Source organism: Typopeltis vanoorti, chromosome 4 (assembly GCF_054136105.1).
Source record: "Typopeltis vanoorti isolate ZY-2024b chromosome 4, IOZ_Tvanoo_1.0, whole genome shotgun sequence".
NCBI classification, from domain to species: domain Eukaryota; kingdom Metazoa; phylum Arthropoda; class Arachnida; order Uropygi; family Thelyphonidae; genus Typopeltis; species Typopeltis vanoorti.
This window is the reverse complement of record NC_143552.1, coordinates 118,265,593-118,280,221: the sequence shown is the minus strand read 5'-3', so window position 1 is coordinate 118,280,221 and position 14,629 is coordinate 118,265,593. Positions and strand designations below refer to the sequence as shown.

At 36.4% G+C, this 14,629-nt stretch overlaps 1 protein-coding gene across 1 annotated transcript in view; it reads right to left on the bottom strand.

The window, feature by feature from the left end:
• Positions 1–14,629, bottom strand: part of LOC150107634 (uncharacterized) — a 276,919-nt gene that overhangs the window by 1,389 nt on the left and 260,901 nt on the right. The gene's annotated exons all lie outside the window — the stretch shown is intronic.

Sequence of the window (14,629 nt, the reverse complement as noted above, 5' to 3'; positions counted from 1 at the left end):
GTTATTTAGCATCACCAGATTTTTTATAAATTATGAAAAACCACATCAGATAAATGCCTTCCATATTCGATGGCAAAGAAGGCCTTTCTAAGGAATGTTCCATGCCTTATGAGCCACCTTCTACAAACAAATTTGTAATTTTAATTTTATATAATTCTAATTCTAGTTCAGCTTACACATTGCACAGGGGCCTACTTAACAAACTGACATACTACGATCTGCTTTCCTCACTCTGCAACTGGATCTCCAACTTTTTTACTGGTTGCACACTACGTGTCATCATGGTGGACAGTATACTCTCCTCAGATTTTTCCACCAATGCAGGAGTACTCCAGGGTTCTGTTCTTTCACCCACTCTCTTTCTCTTGTATATAAATGACTTGCTCTCACAGACTTCCAATCATATCTATAGCTTTGTTGATGACAGTACACTCCATTTCTCCTTTTCATTAGACAAACTTTGTATTAGTTGATCCTCAAGATCTACCATGTCCAGGGACCTGAACAATATCCCAGTAGGGCATGGACAACCTTGTAAACTTCAATGCTACCAACACTTGTCTAATCTCTCACAAGAAAGAATTCACATCCCCCCCCCCTTCAGTAATACTTAAGATATCCAAACCAATCAGATTTCTATTCTTGGAATGACCTGCACCTGTGATCTTCCCTAGTACAACCACATTTCAAGTATAGCTTCTGCAGTCACCATAAAACTTGATGTACTTTTTTGCACAAGACACTATTTTACACCTGCACAGCTTCAAAGCCCAAATCCATCCAGCCATGAAAGCTCCCATATTTGGAGTGGTAAATGCCAAATATGGGAGCTTCAATTCTACCCAGAAGAGGGCAATCCGGCTAATTAATGATCCCCCCCCCCCTCTCACATACCCACTTCAATTTCTTTCTCTCTCACACACAGGCATTCAGTTTCTGCCTTGTGCCTCTTCTACAGATACTATCATGGATGCTCTGCTGAATTGGCCATTATTATTCCATTATTTATCACTCTCTTCCAAAATTATTAAAACAAGAGCCACTGCTAACCTGCTAACCAACATCCCCTTTACAATCCATGTTGAAACTCAACGAACCATATACATTACTCCTAGAGGAAGAAAAGCAGGTAGAAGAGATGACTACCTCCTTCTTCACCCCATCTACTTCTATCCTTTGGAACAGTCTCCCCATTCTGCTTCCCCAAAGAATTACACTCCTCAGCTGTTCAAGCAAAATGTGAACAGATTCCTTCTTTCTTCTATTACTCTTGTGCACACAAGGTCTTGTGGCCTTTTGTGTGTGGATCAGATACATATAAAAAAAAAAATTACTGGTGCTTTATGCTGCTTCGGTTCTTTAAGAGCCTTATCAAATAAATTCTGACTTTAAGAAAAGTAAGAATTTTCTCATCTTCTTCTACCTGCTCTAGGAGTGATGTATATACTTTCTCTTCTCTAAGTTCTTCAGTATATTGCATTCATCTCAGAGTTATTTCATCCTCTTCAAAGCACACTTTTCCATCCTTACTGTGAATCGTGCTCAGTGCCTTTACCCTTTCTCTGAATTGCCTTTGAATATTGTTGTATGCACTTTCAGTGTTATCTCTATTAATGTTTATATCAATTGCCTAGCATGTTTGTTCAATCCATTATCCTTTTGCTTTCGTTCACCATGTTTCTATAAGGATCTTTCTCACACATAGCCAAGTTATCTTAAGATAGCTCTGTAGCAAACCAGTAGACCTAACATGTAGAAGGGAGGAGAAGAAGAAGAGTTCACATGGTTTATCGTTATGAATGAATCCATGTTTCTATATTTTCTGTATTCCTCTTGGTTTTTTTTGGCTTTTCCATGCTTTCTTCTTTGTATCATTAGCTCTAATATTTTCTGAAATGTTTTTCTGCAGCTTTATTTATTTATTATTTATGTGACACCTCCAGGGAGTTCGAAGACTCATCGAAGGAGGACACCTACTCTACAACTCTGTCTCCACCACTCAATCCACCAACTATAATGAACTGCAACTACACCTATGCCATCTATTGCCCACCACCACTAGTATTTTCACAGACAATCACAAACATCCATAGACAACCAGGCTGGCTTTGGATGTTTGTGAGATCTCTAAAAAGAGATTTCTCTCTTTAGATATACCCACTTTTCATTAATTTTTTTTTCCATGTGGCTTCTGGGAATTTATTAATTTGTCTGTTTCTTCTCTAAACTCTTTGCAGGCATTTAGTTCATTTTTTGTTTTAAATATATTCCATTTTTGTATGGTTTATTTATGCATGATTTTTTCAATCATAAATGACTTGTCATGATGACTGAGATACGGTCAGTGTTCACATGTTTTTTTTTTTGGATTATGTAGTCTACCTGATATTGTTCTGTGTTGGTTGGTGCAATCCATGTGTCTGGCTGTTCAAATAGCATATTTGCTATGGTTAGGTTGTTGGCTTTTGCAGAATTCAATGAATCTTTCTTTCTGCCATTCCGTTTACCAAGTCTCAATTTACCAATAATCTTCCTCCCTGCCTCTCCAACAACCACATTCCAGTCTGTGATCATTTACTCTCTCAGTATTTCTTCAATCCGTTTATATACTTATTCCAATTCCTCGTCACGGTATCTTGTTGTTGCCATGTATATCTGTATAAGGGCTAGGTACCTTGGTTCTGCTTGAATCTTAATAAGGATTATTCTTTCATTATATCCCCAAATGGTTTTAACCCTATCTCTGACTTTCTTATTTACCAGGAATCCACCATCTACTATGTCATTTGGTGAGCCCAAGTAGATCAATCTGTAATCTCTTCTCCAGAAATCTCCACTGTCTGGCCATCTTACCTCACCAACTCCAAGAATGTTAATGTTTAGTTGTCTCATTTCCATCTTTAAATTTTCTAGTTTTCCACACTGCTTCATGGATCTCACATTCCAAGTAACTATTTTGCAGGGATTTTGCTGGTTAACAGTCTAAGAGACCCTGTGGTGATTTTCTCTTTATCATGAGAGCAGGTTTCCCTTGCTTGGTAATCCTTTAGTTCGGTTTCCATGTTATGTAGTCTTAAGGAAATAAAGTGCCCGATTCGTGTTTCCTTCCATCTCATAGTGATGTAGCCATTAAAGACTTCCAATGCCTATACCAAAAATTGTTTGATCTTGATCCTTGCTGAATTATTCTTCTTCAGCCTCAATCCAGTACTGGTAGTGCTGCTGCTCACCAAATAACATGTATGTACAAAAAATTATGTTAAGCAATGCAGTTATCTACATGTAAATAAAATTTATAATCAAAATGTGTTTGTATAAATTAATTCTTTGTAAAAAATTAAAGACATCATGCAGTTTGTCCAAGTCTGATAACACCTGCCTGAGTGCATGGCTCAGCTAGATAGGTAAAAATTTCATTCCTCTCTTGTGTGTTGTATTTTTCACACAGGGATGGGTCATCAGCTCTCAGCATATAAGGATGTATAAGATGACTGTGATCTATTCACAGCCGAGCAAGAATAACTTCCTTTCTTAATGTACAGTCACCAGAGATTTCTGATCTCTGGTGACTGTACCACTGTATAAATGGAGAAATCAGAGTGGGCTGCTCTGTGTACATTAAACAATTGCAAGTAGACAGATGAATGAAAGAATTTGCAAGTTACGAATTAAACGGAAATTCCATAATATCACTTTTATTAACGTATATGCCCCAACTGAAAATGCTGATGAGATTGTAATAGATCAATTTTATGAGGATTTACAAGAAATGCGAAAAAATAAATAAAAATGATGACATAATAATGTTAGGGGATTTTAATGCACAAATAGGGAAAGAAGACATATTTCATGAAGTAACTGGAAAGTACAGCTTGCAGGAAAAACCAGTGAAAATGGAAATAGACTTATGCAATTAGCAATATCAAATAAACTTAGAATCATGAGTACATGTTTTCAACATAAGAGGATACATTTGAAGACTTGATTTATTCCAACAACCAAAAATTGTAATCAAATAGTCATGTCCTGATTTCGAAAAGATGGGCAAGTTCAGTTAAAAATGTATGAGCATATAGAGGAGCAAATTATGACTCTGATCATAAGTTAATTTATATAAATTTATATGTCAAATGTAGACTAAAAGAAAACTGAAAAGATAAAGAAATGGAACACTGAAGCATTCCAAAACAGAGAAATAATCGATAAATATCAGAAGAAAATAAAAGATAATATTAAAATAATACAAAAAGGAAAGAATATAGAAGAAAAATGGGACTTAATTCAATGAACAATCATAAATGCAGCTGAAGAAGAAATAGGATTGTATAGGAAAAAGTATTTACAAAGGAACACAAGAAATAATAGAGAAGAATATGAAGAGAAGCAGGAAAATAAAATTTGTAAAAAGAAATAGAAAGAAATGATGGAGAAGAAAGTGGAACAAAGAGTGCAGTATAATGAGAAAAGAGAAACTAGAAAATTTGATAAAGAATTAAAACAGTTAATACATAATTTTGATACACAAATGATAGGATGTAAGGATAAAGAAGGAAAAGTATTAACTGAGAAAGAATTAATTAAAGAAAGTTGGAGGGAATATTTTAAGGGATTATTTATGAAGACAGCAGAAGAAAATAAGGAATATGAAGATCAAAATAATTATAGAAGAAATAATTCAAGAACCAACTTATAAAGAAATAGTGGAAATAATAAAACAAATTTAAAGTTTTAAAGCACCAGGAGTAGATGGGATAACAGGAGAACTTATAAGAATGCAGGTTGAAATCTTATGGAAAGAAATTTATCATTTGATATTAGATATATGGAAAGAAGACAAGATGCCAAATAATTGGAAAATTTGAATAATCCAACTAATATAAAAAAAGAAGATAAGATGAATTGTCAGAACTATAGAGGAATTACATTATTGAATGTTATATACAAAATTTTATCAAGTATCATATATAAAAGATTATTAGAACTATATATAGAAACAATAAGAGGAGAGTACCAGTGTGGTTTCGGAAATAAAAGATCCACAATTAATAATATATTTATGCTATGAAATACGAGGGTGGTCTAAAAAAGTTCTCGGCCTAACAATGAAAAAACAAATTAATAATTTCAAAATTATTTTTATTTTTCAACATAATCTCCCTTAAGACTAATACATTTATTCCAGCAATGCTTCAGCACCATTATCCTGTCCCTGTAGTGGTTCTCAGTAAGATCTGCAAAATACCCCTCTACAGCTGCAATCACCTCTTGATTTGAAGAAAAAGCTGACCAGCGAGGAAGAGTTTTAGTTTTGGGAAGAAATAAAAGTCAGAGCAAGAAATAGGAGCCAAATCTGGGGAATAGGGTGGATGTTCCAACAATTCATAGTGCAGATCCCATAATTTTCCCATTGCCAAAACACCTTTGTGTGTAGATGCATTGTCCTGATGAAAGATGATTTTTTTTTAATTCTGCAAACCGGATCTTTTCTCACGAATTTTTTTGTCTAGTCTGGTTAAAAGATCAGAATAATATTCCCCACTTATTGTTTTACCCTTTAGCATCCCTAAACACTGATACCATGACCTTTCCTGCTAATGGAACCGACTTTGTCTTCCTTGGCTTCTGTCCACTGTTTTGACTGCTGTTTGGATTCTGGTGTGTATAATGGTGAATCCAAGTCTCATTCATAGTAATAAACTGACACACAAAATCAATTTTATTCTTGTTAAAATGCTCCAAGAACTGTTCAGAGATTTTCATGCGAGTACGTTTTTGATCTGCTGTGAGCAAGTGCAGCACCAATCTTCCGGAAAGCTTTTTCATTTGCAATTCTTCATGCAAAATATATCCTACACATTCTTTTGAAATGTCTAAGTCTTAGCAATTTCATCCAATACCATATTGTGCGCTTGATCAATGATTCCGGTGTTGTTACACTTTTTGGATGTCCTTCACATGTATCATCTTCAATTTTATAACCACAAGATACTCAATTTTATCCATTTCAAGGGATACAGACAATACTTTTGCTTCAGATAGCTGTATAAAACAAACTACTTGATAGAATGACTTGCAATTTCCCATGGATGCTTATGACAGATGTACCGACTTAGAAAAAAAAAAAAAATCTTGCTGATAGTGTCGCCATCTATGGTCGAGGCCGAGAAATTTTCAGACCACCCTCGTATATATGAAAAATGTTTAGCATATGATATAGAACTTCATAATTTATATATTGATTTCAAACAAGCAGTTGATAAATTAAATAGACAAAAAATGATACATAGCTTGAAAATACTGGGAATACCAGGAAAATTAATAAGATTAATTAAAATTACATTAGAAGGATCCAAAGTAGCAGTAAAAATAAAGAGGAATTAACGGATCCCTTTGAAATAACCTATGGAGTAAGACAAGATGTACTTTCAGCAAGTTTATTTAATTTGGTACTTGAAGCAATAATAATAAGAAATAAATCCTCTCATATTTAACTTTGAAAGTTAAATATGAGAGGATTTATTAATCTTCTTCTTCTTCTGCAGCTTGTCCCACTTAAGTGGGGGTTGCTGTTAATGATGAGTCTCCTCCACATCCTCCTGTGTTGGGCTGTCACCACATCCAAGTTCTTCATCCTTAAGTCCTCTTCTACCAGCTCTCTCCATCTCTTCTTTGGCCGCCCACGCTTCCTCCTCCCTTGCACATCCATCTGCATGACCTTTCTTCCCACATATTCGTCCTCCTTCCTCATCACATGACCAAACCATCTCAACCTTGCTTCCTGTATCTTTGCTCCTAAGTTCGTAACTTTCACTGTTCCCCTCACATAGTCATTTCTCAGACGATCCTTTCTAGTCACACTGCACACCCACCTAAGCATTCTCATCTCTGCTACCTGCTGATGTTATTTTTCCTCAGGGCCACAGTTTCCGTAGCATATATTCATAGCTGGTCTCACTACTGTCCTATAGATTTTGCCTTTCAGATTGATCGGCACTCTCTCATCGCATAGCACTCCAGCCATCTCTCGCCAGTTCCTCCAACCTGCTTATATCCTGCATCCCACTTCCTTCTCAGCCCCTCCATCTTCTTCCACTGTTGAACCTAAATATCTAAAGTCCCTCACCTTCCTGATGACATTTCCTTCCAGCTCCAGATCTGTCTCCTGGCCGCTGTCCACTTTGCAGCACATATACTCTGTCTTACTTCTGCTCAGTCTCAAACCTCTCTCTTCCAGTACTTTCCTCCATCTTTCCAGTTTAGCTGCCACTTCTCTTGAATCTGCACACAGCAAGATGTCATCTGCATACAACATTGTCCAAGGCGTGTCTTCTCTCACCACCTCCATCACAATATTAAACAGAAACGAACTTAATGCTGACTCTTGATGCAAGCCAACTGTTACTTGAAAACATTCTGTCTATCCGAGACAGGTCCGAACTCTTGTCTTCACATTTCTGTACATCTACTGAACCAACCTGACATATTTCTCCGATACCTTCTTCTCCCTCAGACACCTCCAGACTTCTTGCCTTGGCACTCTATTGTTTGCTTTATTCAGAAGTTTTACAACTGGATGCCCTTCCTGACGTCAACCCTTGCCATTTATCCGGGCTTGGGACCAGCACCTATTGAAGCTAACTTGCCTCCTTCGGTGGCTGTATAAGATGAAATGACTCAGCAAGATAGGAAAGATTCATCCCTCGCCCTCGAATACTCTAATAGCATTGGGGGGGAGCAAGAAGAGGAGAAAGAAGCAAAGAAAGAAGGGGATTTATTAATAATAAATTAATAAAAACACGTGCATATGCAGACGATATAGCAAAAATAAGTTGCAGGAGAAAAGATTTAGAAGAGAAATCTGAAGAAAATAGAAATGCTAAAGAAGTTGGATTACAGATATAATATAGGCAAATACAGTTTTGAAGTTGTAGATAGTTTTAAATATTCAGGTTCAATAATAACAAACAATAACATATCTGAAGAATTTAATAGTAGAATAATGGCTAGAAATAAGTGTTATTATATTTATCAAAAGTTAATCAGTAATAAGATTCTTAATTGTAATTCTTAATTAAAACTTTATAAAAGAATTATAAGACCTGTAACAACATATGGATGTGAAATGTGGCCATTAACACAAAAAGATCTAGATAGACTGAGAATCTTTGAAAGCAAAATATTAAGGAAAATATATGGACCCATAAAAGATGAAAATAGAATATGGAGAATTAGAACAAATAATGAACTTGAACAACTAATTAATGGTGAAGATGTAGTAAGATATATAAAGAATAGCGTGGTTGGGGTATATAGAAAGAATGGAAAAAGAGGAGTCAAAAAAATATTTGAATGGAAACCATTAGGACACAGGTAGACCAAGAAAAAGATGGATTGATGATTATATAAAAAGATCTTAAACTTTAAAAGTTAAGAATTGGAAGAATATTGCACAGAAAAGAATGGCTAAAAATTGTTTTGCAAGCTAAAACACTCATAAAGAGAGTTGTAAAGCTAGAAGAAGTAGACAGATGATGGAGTATGAGACATCTGTAGTTGACAATGCAGGATCAAGTGCAAACCTGCACTGAGAAATGCTGTTATGTTTAGTAGAGATAATATCATCAAAATTTATGGTAATCGCATGCATAATTTCTTTAACACACATACTAAAAAGATGTATGACAGTCTGACATTGAAGCTACCAATGCAGAGAAAAGAGACTAGTCCATGAAGGATGCTTCCATTTAAGTGATAAGGATAGTTCATTTGCTTCAACATAAAGATTTTGAGTGGACAATATGTGAAAGGTACCAGTAACTATCCGTATATAACTTGATGATGGATGGGAATCCAAAAATCACAAGTTATTCTGCCTTGCAGAAACTGATTTGAGACCCATAACCCAGCTTTGAATGTAAAAGTGCATGACAGAGACAAAGCAATGAAGATCAACAGGACTCAACCAGTAGAGGATAAAGCATGAAGGAGATTCAATGCTCTTCTGTACTTTTCCCTTAGTTGATGAATGTGTGCAAGGAATACAAGTTTTCTGACAAAGATGAGTCTGAAGAACTTGGCTTCTATTGCTATTGGAATAACAGTTTGTCACAATTTAAATTCAGGATCTGGATGAACATTGCATTTTCAACAGAGGCATACACAGACACTTTTTTCTGCAGAAAATCTGAACCCAATGAAAATACCTCTATAACCTGGTTAGAGAGAGAGTTTTTAATAAATACTGGAAGGTGCCCTCTGAGCAATAGGTTATAGAAGTCTTTTAATATTCCATATATCCAGACTATGTGATAAATTTTTCCATGTCAAAGAACACTGAAACTAGATGTTCTTGTTTCAGGAATGCATCTCTAATTAAATTTTCTAAATGGACCAAATGGTTGTTAAAAGTTTTTTCACTTGGTTATACTATAAATTAAAGATGCCAAGAAATTATATTTTTGGTTTCATCCTTTACCCAAGCGTAAGCAAACAAAGTAAAGTCACTTCATGACTGGGCTATGTGTATATAGAAGCTAATGACTTCACATGAATTGCCTTAGTATTCCATAATGCAATGCACATATCCATGAGGACATGTATAACACTATGCATTATAGGAAGGGCCACTACCAAGACTGGTTTCGACCTTTATTGAAGTCCCATCAGTGGGAGCCGGACTTAGAAGTGATACCAAGTTGAAGTAAATTGAGAAGTCATATTTCCATATAAATTTGGTCCAAAAATGGACCAAATGGTCAAAAGTTGGACATTGTCTATGAAAGCCACATTGTGTATTAGAGAAAAGATCGTTACTTTCTAAATACTACAGAGGTCTGGCATTAACCATTTTCTCTAATATCTTACATTATGTTGGATCCTTTCCCAGTTTAGGGATAGCAATGGCAACTGACTTATGCCAAGAATCCAGAAGTAATTCCTCTGTAAGTATTCTGTTGTATATTAAGAGGAGATCCATAGAAGATGTTTTATCATTTCATATTGGATGTGATCAGGACCTACTACACTAGGGTGATATATTAAAAGAAGTCTTTTTAGTTCCTCCTTAAGAAATGGCTAAATATAGGACTTAAGTCCATTGGTAGAAAAATTTAGCCTTTTTTTTTTTCTTGTTGTTCTTTCAATATTAAACATGAAGGAGGATATGACGCTGTTACTGAGATTCTGACAAAATTTTCTCCCAAAATGTCTGTAGTAGCTTTGGGATCAGCAAGAACACATCCATTATGGTTTAAGGTAGACAAGCGGTGTGTTCTGTGTCATTCTTTCTTTATCCAGATTTCATTCCATACAATTTTTGCACTGGTTGTTTGATTAATCGATGGGGTAAATTGAAATGGGGTAAATGTACTCAGGCAAATGTACTCTGTGTATGAAAACACAGTTCATGTGAAGATATTGTGCAAATAACAGGAAAATGATCACTTCAGTATATATGTTCTCTTTGAAATCCCATGTGAGCAGTGAAAAAATGGCAGGGAGCAGATTGTAAGATTGACTGCAGAATATGAGTGAGTAGGCATATGGATGAATATAATTTGGCCTGAGTACATTTAAAAGCTATTAAGTATAATGTGGAGGGGTGTCTCCAAAATACATTCTATGCTCCATGTCGATTTTTTTTTTTTTTTTTTTTTGCTGCCTGGCACGCTAGGTTCCACCAAGGCTTTGGATAGAGTGGAATTCAAGATTTTTGTAATTCAGCTATTGCTGCCTGGAGAATGCAATCTGTTACATATTTTACTGCTTCACTGATAGGTGTTTAACTGACTGTATCAGCATTAAATGTTGCAAGGTGGGAAGGTGCATCTGTGTATGAAAACACAGTTCATGTGAAGATATTGTGCAAATAACAAGAAAATTATCACGTCAGTATATGTTTTCTTTGAAATCCCATGTGAGCAGTGAAAAAATGGCAGGGGAGCAGATTGTAAGATTGACTGTAGAATATGAGTGAATAGGCATATGGATGGAATACAATGAGTCTATTATTTAAAAGCAAGAAAGCATTATTGTCAAGGATTCATTCAATATGACCTCATCCATTTGTATTGGCACTGCCACCACAGAGTGGTGTGCCCATTAAAGTCACCCATAAGAAGTATGAGCCCAAGCAATTGCAAGATAAAGTTATCAAGATCAATTTCATTTAATTCAGCAGCTGGTGGTAAATAAAATGAACATACTGTAATAAGAAATCCCACAGACTGGAAAATTGCTACTGCTTCCAGAGAAGTATTAAGCTGGACATGATGGAAAGGAGTATGACTGCTCACTAGGATTGCTACTCCAAGATGAACAGGACCACTTCCAATTCTGTTCTTGCATACAGGGGTCCTCATTGGGTTTTAAAAATGTTTTCTGCAGACAGAAACAAAAAGGTTTATGTTTCTGAAACAAAATCTTGATATCATCAATATTCTGGTGAAACCCACAACAGTCCCATCGTAAAAATTTTCCTGTTGTTTTGGCTGTATACACTTGTCTGATTTTCAGGAAATCAGGGCTTACCTTTGTCAGATTTATATTTATCAATTGATTCTGGGAAGTATGGACAGCAAGTATCTATCTTTTCCTCTGGAAAAAAGATTCAATAAATCACCTGACACAACAGGTGACATACTGATAGTGAAGATCAGTTGGCAAATTTAATCTTTTTTTATTATTATTACCTGACACCTCCAGAGAGTCAAAAACTCATCGAGGTAGGGCACCTATTCTACAACTCTCTGTCTTCAACTACAACGAACCACAACTACACCAACGCCATCTACTGCCCACCACCATCACTAGTATTTTCACAGACAATCACAAACATCCATGCCCATGGCGGGATTTGAACCCACAGCCTTTTGGCTGGAGAGCGGATACACTAACCACTCGGCCAACCAGGCTAGCCTAATTTACTTTCAGTGGATACCAAAATATACATTTTTTCTGTTGGGGTGTCTGGTGGTTTATCTTTAAGTGATATCTTCTCCATAATTTTTTTGACAAATAGGTTCTCATTGAATGGAACCATTTTTGGAGTTGTTTCCAGAGTGAGACTGTAGGTCATGCAATTGATACGCTGAACAGAGAAACACTCACGATCATAAAGTTCAGATATGGTGAAATTATCAGATGGCAGAATAGAAACGTGTTTGAAATGCTGTTGTCCTCAGTATAAGAGAATCTCAGGACAAATGTGGTGGTGTAAAATCTCTCATGATAAGTAACTTATCATGTTCGGTTTTACATGGTTTTTCTAGGGGAACTGCATTTAAAGAAATGTCAATTTGTCTGTCATAATTTTGTATTTTGTAATAACTTAAAAATAGGCCCTTGTTAAAATAATGCAATGCATGATGTCATTATGCAATGCAGTTAACCCATGGCAATTTCAAAAAGACAATTTCAAATCTGGCAATTTCAAAAAGACATGTGAAGTATGACATCATCATGGTGGATGTCAATACATGACCATGTATGGAAGTTTTGAGAGACATGCGCATGTGTACAATGGAAGTCCAGGCCTTCATAAGGCAAAACATAGAGAAGGAGTTTGTCTTAGGTTTCTCAATCTTCTCTTACCTAGATTTGCCACCACGTGAGGTCTGTTGTTGGTAATCAAAAGAGTAGCGTCGTAGGTCTAAGCTTTCTCAATCTTCTATTAGAAGAGAAGTGTCGTAGGTCTGAGGGTTCTCAATCTTCTCCTACCTGGATCCACGGCCATGAGAAGTATTGTGTCAATCGTCAATTGATTGACATTAGAAAATTAGGTGGAGCAGAACCAACAACACACAAAACAACAGAGATAACTCCTGATCAAATGGCTAATCATATTGTATTGTGTCAATCAGGAGGTCATTCTCGCTAGGAAAGAGCTGTACATGCTGCTATGTTAAGGGTCCTAGAGGGCATAGAATAAACCATGACTCGAACAAAGAAGAAATTTGGCAGGAGGTCATGAATGAGATAGCAGAAGAAAAAAGCAAAAAAGCAAAAAAAAAAGGGGGCGGCATTTTTGTGTGGGCAAAAGATTCATGTAAAAGCCAGTGCTGAATGAAAATTTAAGTACTTATATATGTGTTGTTTAAGAGCAAGAATGTGCATCAAGTGTGTCTGCTTATGGGTACAATATGATAGTGTAAGTTAATATTGAATTAGTTCACTCAAGGTGTCTTAATCTCAACTGTGTATAATTAATTGTTGTAAGAGCAAGAAGAGTACTACTGGATGATGTAAATTAATATTGATTTAAGCTTACTCAAGGTATGCTTTATTTTCAGTTTATGTATATATGATTAGCAGGATATTCTAGATTGTGACTTAACTTTAAGGGAAGAAACATAGAAACTTTTAGCCACATACGAGGAAACTGAAGACCCAACTGTTGCTAAGGCGGTCACAACAACTCTGGATAAAAACAGAAAGGAAAGATGGATCTCAACCATCCATGAACTCGATTTCACCACATCTAGTTGGAAAAGCTGGTCACTTCTGAGAGTGGAGCAGAACCAACAACACACAAAACAACAGAGATAACTCCTGATCAAATGGCTAATCTTTTATTGAAAACGTCCCAGCTCTATCAGGAAAACTGCTGTGCAATCTTCCATCAGACAAATTCTGAAGATGGGACCTGAGCTTCGTGAACTTGTACACCCAGAATCTCGAGAAGCGGTACAGGTAGCCTTAAAACTCACCAAGAATGGTAAGGCTGCAGGAGTAGATGGTATCCTCCCTGAGTTTCTAAAACATCTTGGTCAACAAAGCCAAATGCTGGCCGCCCTTTTCAAAGAAATTATCATGTCTGGTAAACTACCAAATCTGTGGCGGGAAGCCAAAATAATTGCCGTGCCCAAACCAGGGAAAGATCAAAATGATGTGAAAAATCTATGACCTATCTCCTTGCTTTGCTCCACCTTTAAGCTCTTTGAAAGAATTCTCCTTAAAAGAATTTCACCACTCATCGAAAGAGCACTCCCGATTGAACAAGCTGGCTTCAGGCCAGGAAGAAATTGCTGTGACCAGGTCCTGGCCCTGACAACACAGATTGAAGCAGGCCTCCAGAAGAAACTGAAATCCAGAGCCACTTTCATTGACCTAACATCTGCTTATGACACTGTCTGGATCAGGGGCCTCCTCCTAAAGCTAGGAAATATAATAAGTGCAAAAAAACTTTCCAGCTTTTTGAATCCATTCCCTCCAACAGAAAGATCCAGGTCCATATTGGCAGAAAAAGGAGCAGGCCTAGATTCCTCCACAAAAGTCTCCCACAGGGCTCCATGTTATCCCTTTTACTTTTTAACACATGCGTGTACGATCTACCACATACCAGCTCAAGCAAGTATATGTACGCTGATGACCTAGCAATCCTACATCAATCTACCTCATTTGCCAACCTGGAATCAACCTTGAACACAGACCTGTACATCCTGGAAGAGTACTTCAAGAAGTGGTACTTGAAGCCAAATCCACCAAAAACTGTCTACAGTATTTCACCTGAACAATGCTGAGGCGAACTGACACCTCAACCTTTCTTTCTGTGGGAAAATGGTACAACACGAGCCTCAGCCAAAATACCTTGGAGTGAGCCTATCCAATAAAATTAAAACAAGAAACAATA